Raw genomic sequence first — 9823 nt, forward strand, 5'->3', positions numbered from 1 at the left:
CTAGTCTATGTCATGGACCAGTTTATTTTGATATTTTTCCTTTATGACTGACAAAAACCTTTATGATGCCATGCAGTTAAAAATTCACACTAGTGGATATAATTTCAAATCAGGAAGTGAAATTATGCCTTCTGTTATAGAGTTCATTATAAAGTTCTTAATATTTTAAATCCTCAAGTTAAAACAGATAATATTAGTTTTCCTGGAAAAACAACTTTAGTTCAGACTAATCTTCTGACCTCAAATATTGCTACTAATAGGTTAATTAGATGGGATGAAATAACTTTCCCTGAAACTTGGGATCTCCAACAAGAAGTTGAACCTAAACCTATCCTTAATAAGGATATTGACCAAATAATTCAGACCACTGAAGGGGATATAGAAGTAAAATTTAATCCTCGTCGTAGTCTAACTATTCCTAGAAGTTTATCTTCTAGATATGATATCAATGATTTTCATACCGCACCTAGTAATTTGTCTAGGGCATCTACTTCTCAGATAAGAGAAGAATTAGAGTCAGTAGAAAATATAATAATCAGTGAAAATCAAATTCCTCAAGGAATTTATAACCAAAATAATACAGGTAGAAAATCACCTACTCAATCTGAAATATCAGAAATAAGTTTTCATATTCCCAAACAATAGTTTTTATGGATTTTACACCAGGAAGTGATTTTAGAAAACTTATCAATGATGAGTTTGAAATGCCTAGATATAATGAATTTAGAAAGTGGTATTTTAAAACCTTTCAACCTTGGGAATTAGCCCAAATAAAACAAGATTTTTATAATGATCTTGCTAGGAAAATGGATTATATTCCATTTGTCAAATGGTTTTTAAACTATTTTTTAGAAAAAATGAATAATGAAATATTAGTCCTAAAATCCAGATCTTGGACTCTTTCTAATGGTCAAATTGTTGACTCAACTTTTCCTCCTGAACAATGTAAAGTTTAGGAAAAGATGTCAAAGCCACCGCTTATATTTGTGAAAAAATTGGAAATGATCAGGTTACCCTTCAAGAATTAAATCCTATAATAAAGTCTCAAAATTATGCGAATGCTTTCCTTAATCGCTTAGGAGATCAACTTATTTCCATGGAAAAAGAATTAATTAATTTGAAAAATCTTTTTGAAAAACATATAACAGATAATAAATTTGTTGATGTTCCTAGCTCTTCGACATCTTTAATTGAAACTCCTATAATTCAACCACCTATTAATATAAAAGGTTTTAAAATGGAAAATGAAACTGACGAATTTGTCAAAGTTCTTGAACAAAAACTTAGTCAACTTAAACTTAATATGTTGTATGAAAAAGAAATTTCTGAAACGTCCAGTAATACTGAGAATAATGATAATGATAGTGAAATTGGAAATATTGACCAATTAACTGCTATGTTTAAAGATCAAGACATAGATGTTGCTGAAATAAATCCTATTTATAACTCTAGATCAGTAGAACAATATTATTATAAGAGGCCTACACCTCAAGATGTTCTTTTTGAAGAAAAAGACTTTTATCAAACTTCTTATTCTGGAAAATCCATTTATGAATGGAATATAGATGGTTTAAATGAGAAACAAATTCTTGATGTTATACATCGTATGATTATGTATTCCACTGTTTGTAAACAACAGGGAAACCGTGATATGTCTATAGCTCAGTTTATTGCAACTGGTTTTGTTGGCCAACTTAGAGGTTGGTGGGACCATTATCTTAATGAAGATCAGAGACTTGAGGTCATAAACCATAAAAAGACAGTTGTTAAAGTAGAAGGACCTAATAATACTACTTTAAAAACTGAAGAAGAAGATGCAGTTTATACTCTGTGTCTTGCTATCCTTCATCATTTTGTAGGATCCAATGTTCCTATAGCTGAAAAATTAAGTACTCTTCTTCAAAATTTGAGATGTCCATCTTTAACTCATTTTAGATGGTATAAAGATACTTTTTTATCAAGAGTTTTTCAATTAAAAAACCCCTATGCCGATCATTCGAAATCAAAATTTGTTGATGGTCTTCCTTATTTATTTGCTGAAAAAATTAGACAATCCTTAAGAAATAAAAATGACGGGATAAACATTAATTACCCAGACTTAACGTATGGCCAAATTATTGGTACATGTATTAATGAAGGATTAACTTTATGCAATGACTTAAAGTTGAAAAATCAATTGAAAAAACAAAAATTAACAGAGAAACACCAATTAGGTGAATTCTGTGAACAATTTGCTTTTGACCTAGGAAAACCTCCTACTAATGAAAGTAAGAGAAGAGATAAGATTTCTAGTAAGAAAGCCCATAGAAATAAAGATGACTATAAATCTTCTAATAAGAAGAGACATAAACATAGAAAAAATCTTTCTAGAAATAAATTTAAGAATCCTAATAAGGACAATAGAAAAAGAAAAGACAAAAATTTGAATGTAACTTGTCATAAGTGTGACAAAATAGGCCATTATGCCAACCAATGTTGGACTAAAAAGGCTCTTAATAATTTAGAAGATGAAAATCTTCGTATTCAATTAGAAAAAGTTCTTCTTATCAATAGTGATAGTGAACATAGTGATAATAATTCCTCAGAAAATGATATCGAGGTTATTAAGGAATCATCTTCTGATTCTGATAGTAATGATGATTGCCAATGTGATTATTGGAAAGCTATTGTTAAAATGACTGGATTAAATGTTCTTACTAAAGAACAAGATGAAACTTTAAAGGTTTTAGAATCAATTCCAGATGATAATCTGAGAAGAAAAATGATGGAATTCCTTATAAAGGAAAACTCTAAATAGGAAACGCCTCTAATTATAGAAGCACCTTATCATTAAGCGAAGTTTTATCAAGATTTCATCAATCCAATATTAAGGAAAGCCCTGTTTCCACCAATGATTTAAAAAGAGAAATAAATCTCTTAAAATCTGAAATTGTTCAGATTAAAAGAGATAATAATATATTATCTCAAAGAATTAGCGTCTTAGAAAAAGGTAAAAACACTAATATTTCTATAGAAGAAATTGCTTCTACTTCAGAAGAAAATCCTGAAAAAGGTTATTTAAACCTTTTAGAAAGAGTAACTTCTCAAAAATGGTTTGTTAAAATTACTCTTATTATTAATAAAGAATTCAATCTTGAAGATGAAATAGCGTTAATAGATAGTGGTGCATATCTTAACTACATTCAAGAAGGAATTATTCCAACTAAATATTTTGACAAAACTACTCAGTCTATATCTCAAGCTGGAGGTAATAAACTCCAGGTTAAGTATAAATTAACTAATACATACGTCTGTAATAAAAATGTGTGTTTACCAACTCATTTTATTCTAATAAAGAATTTAACTCATAGAATTATATTAGGAACCCCTTTTTTAAACGCTATTATGCCTATCAATAATATTGATCAAAAGGGAATTACTACTTTTTTAGAAGGTAAGAAAATAATTTTTGAGTTTATTACAGATCCTCAAACTAAAATGTTAAATGAAGTAAAAGATATTTTACTTAAAAAAGAAAAACAATTATGTTTTCTTAAAGAAGAAATTAATTTTCGAAACCTTAATGATCAACTTAATAAAGATGACATTAAAAGACAAATTAAGTCTATTGAAAAACAATTTCAAAGTGAAGTCTGTAGTGATATTCCTAATGCTTTTTGGGAAAGAAAAAAGCATGTTATAACTTTACCTTATATTGATGATTTTAATGAAAATCAAATTCCTACAAAAGCTAGACCTGCCCAAATGAATCAAGATTATCTTGATCTTTGTCAAAAGGAGATTCAAACCCTTTTTGAAAAAGGATTAATTAGAAAATCAAAATCTCCTTGGAGTTGTACCGCTTTTTATGTTAATAACGCAGCTGAGAAGGAACGTGGAGTTCCTAGATTAGTTATAAATTATAAACCTTTAAATAAAGCTTTAAAATGGATTAGGTATTCTATCCCTAATAAAAAAGATTTATTAGATAGATTAAGAAATGCCTCAATCTTTTCAAAATTTGATATGAAATCTGGATATTGGCAAATTCAAATTGCCGAAGAAGACAGATATAAAACTGCCTTTACCACTCCTTTTGGACAATATGAGTGGATTGTCCTTCCTTTTGGGCTTAAAAACGCCCCTTCTGAATTTCAAAAAATTATGAATGACATTTTCAATGCATATTCTGAATTTATAATTGTTTATATTGATGATGTTTTGATATTTTCTAAAAGCATTGATCAACATATGAAGCATTTGAAAATATTCAAAGATATCATAAAAAGAAATGGGTTAGTTATATCTGCCCCTAAGATGAGACTTTTTCAAACCAAAGTAAGATTTTTAGGTCATGAAATTTACAATGGAACAATTATCCCAATTCAAAGAAGCATTGTATTTGCTTCTAAATTTCCTGATATTATTGATGAAAAGAAACAATTGCAAAGATTTTTTGGAAGTCTGAATTATATTTCAGACTATTATAAAGATTTTGCTAAAGACACATCTATTTTATACAATAGATTAAGAAAAAATCCTGGACCTTGGACAGATAAGCATACTGAGGCTGTCCAAAGAATTAAATCTAAGGTTAAATGCCTTCCTTGTCTTTCTTTAGCCAATCCCAATTATTTCAAAATAGTTGAAACTGATGCATCCAATATTGGATATGGTGGCATACTTAAACAGGTTATACCTGAAAATAACAGAGAAGTTTTAATAAGATTTAATTCGGGTAAATGGAATCCGACCCAAGCAAAATATTCAACAATTAAAAAAGAAATGCTTGCTATAATTAAATGTATTTCTAAATTTCAAAGTGATTTATTAAATCAAAAATTCTTATTAAGAATTGATTGTAGCTCTGCTAAACAAATAATAGAAAAAGATGTTAAAAATCTTGTTTCTAAGCAAATATTTGCAGGATGGCAAGCTCAATTAGCTGTCTTTGATTTTCATATTCAATTTATTAAAGGAGAAAATAATTATCTTGCTGACTATTTGACCCGTGAATTTTTACAGGGAAATGACAAACCCCTAATAGGGGAAGAGGAAGAGGTTGTGGCCCAGGAGGCTATGGTAGAGGTCGAGATAATAATATATTACCTTACCATGAGTTAAACACTCCCCTAATAGGGGATTGGACCACAATTTCTTACAACAAAGGTAAAGCATCATTTACCACCCAGAAAAAAGAAGAAGCATCTTCTTCTTCTAATAAGATAATATCTTACAAAGAAGTAGCCACTACTGAAGAACAGATTTCGGAATATTTCGAAAATCCTGTTACTGAAAATATTTTTCATATTGAAGAAGATGATATCGAATTAGCCAGTAATGATGGTTGGGTTATAAGAACTAGATACCTTGAATCAAAAGGTTATCCTGGCCTGTCTGGAAAATCTAGACCCCATTTAAAAATTCTTTTAACGTTCACAGAATCTGTGACCATTACTCATTATTTTCACAATAATGATCCAAAAAAATTTATAAATTTTATCAAATGACATATCACAAAAATTTTGTCTCCAAAAGAATGGGGATTAGATCCCAATAAAGAAAAAGCTATAAAAATAGCTGAGGATAAAATTATCACTTTTAATTACTGGGACTATGTCCAAGCTTTTTATTATCAAAATCCCAAGAATAAGCATTCTTGGTTTTTCTCAATAAACCCTCAAATTATTAACAAACCTATACCAAATTGGTTTTGTGATTGGTGGGCAAAATTTGGTCCTGTAACCAATGAAATTCTGCCGACAAATGTGCAGGAATTATATAAAAAATGGTGTGACAATAGTCCTCTTGTAGTAAAAATAAGACCAGATAAATTAATCACAGGTCAAAGTCCAATGTTATTCTTTATCAAATTCCAAATACCATGGATATGGAGATGGTCACTTATAGTGGCTAGAGACAGGCTTAATATTCCTGTCCTTCAGAGAGTATTCTTCTATAAATGGTGGTCTAAAATGAACACTGAAGATGTTCAAACTTTAATAAAAAATGTTGAAAACACTATTAAAGAAGACCAAATCAATGAAGATAAAGAACAAAGTTCTCAACCAAATCTTCTACTTCAAATGAAGAATTACTTTCAAAGAAAATATCCTAGTGAAACTGAGAATCAAATAATGCTCAGAACAATGGAGTACATGAAACAGCAATTCTATTCTACTTTCTCTACAAATCCAAAGGATGATACAATGTCAACATCCTCACAGGGATCATTTGATTCTAATTTGGCCGGAGAATCTCAGCCAGACTATGAACCTACTACCGAAGATATCTTCGATGCCACGATCTACACCGTTGGTTCTAAAGATCAAAAAGACAAAGGACCAATGAAATAATTGAAGAAATAATTTCAAAGATTCCTTCAATAGTCATTAATGTATTGGCCGGCAATACAGTGGCCACTAGCAATTGCTTTTCTTTACTTTTCTTTTGATATTTTGTATTTTTGTGCTTTAGTCTTTGTTGATGTGTCCGATGGGGCCCACAAAACGTACCCGACATCATTAATTGACTCTTTTATTTTATCGTTTGTAATTATTGTTGCTTACCGAATACCGGTTGTAACAGTTTAGTTTTACTGATTCAAATAGTGAATCATTTTCCTCTATATATAGAGGTTTTTTGTGCTTTAGAAAGCACGCTTCTCTTCTGCTTTTTAGTAAGTTTTACGCTCGTTGTACAATACTGAAAAATAAACTTTTGTTTCTTAACTCTGCTCGTGAATTCTCTTCTCTTGCTTCAGCTTTATAATTCCTTCTAAGGTTAGTCAGTCTAATTTCTTATTTTTATCTTATTGCCTTTTGACATAATATATGTCTAGCTAAATTAAAATAAGCTATGGTTTGTTAAACACCATGGGTCTTGTTCTATCTAATCTGTATATTTCCAAAAGATATATATATATATATATATATATATATATATATATATATATATATATATATATATATATCAAGTGAGAGGAGTATTTATGGTGAGAGATTAGAGGAGTTATTAATAGCCATTGGATTTAAATTAACGGTTGGATTAAATTTAGTTACTAGATAGCTACACACACTCTATCCTTCATCTTTGTTAACATACTCTTGTGGCCTTTTTTTTTTTGTCTTCCTTGTACGACTTGTTTTGTGTTCCTTTCAAAATACTTTCCTGTATCGCTTCATCTTGTTTGTTCAGAAATTGACCATTCAACCCAGTTGAAAATGTCCACAACAACCCAAATCCATCAAGAGTTCTGGACCGTAACACTTCAGCACCATTAATACGGCCGGGATATCAAAGGTTGGATCCTACTGTGTTCTACCCGTCGTCAATTTTGCAAAGAGGGAAGAGAAGAGAGGTATGGTAGAAGAGAAAATGTAAAGCCTGAATTGAAGGTCATGGAGATATATCTAAAACAAAGAGAGAAGAAGATAATCTAAATAATATGTATTAATGCCGTGTTATTTAATTATCATCATTTTACAATACAGAGATATAATTACAAGGTTCTTGAAATTTAAAAAAAAAAAAGTTTATTAGGTGGAAAAGAAATAACTCAATGAAAGCTCATGAAAAATTATAGCAGAGCAGCTGTGTACTTGCTTAGGTCTGGCACCAAATGAAGAATCATACGAGCACATAATATTTTTCATCTTTCCCACTGGCGGAACCATGCTGAAAAGCATTTACACAATCCACCCACACACTTTGGTATCTGATAAATCTTCTTGCACAGATCACCTGGACAATCATCATCAGTAACACATGGCCAATACTCTTTCATAAAGAAAGAGAATGAAATTTGTTTGCGTTCAAAGTTTGTTGCAACCGTAAATTGGAAAAGACAAATAATCATCATACTACAAACATATATGACAATTGTAGACATGTTTTCCTCCTTTTTTATTTTTGTAATAAATGTAACTACATTTTTTTTAAAGTGTAACTTTAAAATTTCTAATGCTCATTTTCCTTTTTGTAATAAACTTTATATTTTTTATTATGGATTTGTAAAAAATTATTCTTAATATTATAATTATTACAAAATGTCCCGCAAGTACATCAACAAGTCATGTTTGTCCCTTTAGCATAACAAAAAGATAGGTCACAGAAAATAAATTATTCTTAATATTTTAATTATTACAAAATATCTTTTAAGCACATATGATCTGTTCGAGAACATATCTTACAGGTGACGACGTAGTTGTGGTGCTCCTGCAGCAGAGATATAACACTTATATGAACGATCTGAACGCAACCATTCACCTGTTGACCAAGGTGGGTTAAGGAAGACATTGGATGTCAGGTGAACATAAGATTTTAGTTTGGGAAAGGGTTTTTGTAAGGCCCTAAATTTTTTTATCCAAGACATTATGTCTATTTGTTTCTTATTAGAAAAACTCTATTGTTTTTATTTTATTTTTATTTAACAATAGTCATCCACAATAAATTCCTAACAAAGATTCAAAAAGAATTTCTTAAAACAATCAAATTTGACACCTTCGCTCTCGAGTCACATTAACAACAAATTAATAAACTTCAAAATCTATTTTAATTATAACTCAGGAAAACCTAAATTTCTTCCCCGCATATGTACTTCAAGTAAAAAGATCAAGACATACATCGTATGTTCTTGGTACCTAAAATGTTGGTTGTAAGAGTTAGTCTTCAATACCCATAAAATAAAATCAATAATAAATTACAACATCAAATAAGAATATACAACCATCTTCATGAAATTCTGCTAAACCATTTCTTTTTAGTTTAAAAAATTCATCACTCTAAAATATACTATAAGAACAAACACAAGACCCAAGACTTAATGTTAATGAAGATGCATGCAAATAGACTCTGATCCAGATATCGCCGCAATTGACATAATAGTTTTAATCGCCCTATTTGACATATAATAATGAATCACCACATTTGGCACTTAAAAATCCATTGAATCGCCCCCTTTGGCACCTAGAACACATCTATATGCCATCTAATGCATGTTGTGCACTCTTTCCGTAAATTACAAACTTTTAAGACTCTTAAACCACATAATTTATGAATTTCTTATCATCACTAAAACTTCATAATTAATAAAGTTTAACACAACCTCAAAACTACATACACAACGAAAATCACTTTAACTCAACAACATTTTTCATTTCACACGTCATCAATTATCAAGATTCACATATTCATCAAATCACATAATTTAACAAAATTGCAACATACCACTTCTTATAATTATCAACCACAAAAAAGAAGCATATCAAATTCAACATAATAACAAATCATTTTCATCTAAATCATGGTCAAGACAAGAGCCATTACCTTGGATGCTCTCCTTCCTAGCCTAATACCCTCTAAGGCTTTGTTTGGGAGTTTGGAGGGGAGGGGAAGGAAATGCTTTGGGGGAGAGAAATATAGGGGACAATTGAGAATTCTTTCATAGTTTTTGAAAAAAGTAATTTTTTTTTGAAGAAGAAAAAGTATTTTTTTTTAAAGAGTGATAAATTAATACTTATGATTAATATATATTTAATTTTAAAAATATTATAACAACACATATATTAAATTTGAAAAATTCATATAAACCCTCCCAAACCCCTACTCCAATGCAATTTTTTAGTTCTCCCCAATGAGGAGGGTTTTAGATTTTGAAGAAAAATAAGTCCCCAAAGCCCCTCCTTCCATTGTCCTCTATTTCTTCCACTTACGATCCTTCCTTTTTTCCATGTCTTTCGTTTCCATCCCCTCAAAACTCGTAAAAAAAACATAAATCTATACAAATCATTCTTCGCTTCGCTAACTCAATTCCAATCGACCAAGACAACCAGAAGAAAACATC

General features: G+C 30.0%; 2 pseudogenes across 1 annotated transcript; both read left to right on the forward strand.

Annotated features, from left to right (window-relative positions):
• Positions 1 to 1237: 1237 nt before the first annotated feature.
• Positions 1238 to 4390, forward strand: LOC146936531 (uncharacterized; annotated as a pseudogene).
• A 625-nt stretch (positions 4391 to 5015) lies between these two features.
• LOC146936532 (uncharacterized) lies at positions 5016 to 8395 on the forward strand (annotated as a pseudogene). Its single transcript, XR_015029974.1, has 2 exons — positions 5016 to 6761; positions 7177 to 8395. The product of XR_015029974.1 is annotated as an uncharacterized LOC146936532 (transcript).
• The last annotated feature ends 1428 nt before the right edge of the window (positions 8396 to 9823 follow it).

The sequence above is a fragment of the Medicago sativa genome, chromosome 3 (assembly GCF_051527215.1).
Source record: "Medicago sativa cultivar Bolivia chromosome 3, Bolivia_mono, whole genome shotgun sequence".
In the NCBI taxonomy this organism is placed as follows: Eukaryota; Viridiplantae; Streptophyta; class Magnoliopsida; order Fabales; family Fabaceae; genus Medicago; species Medicago sativa.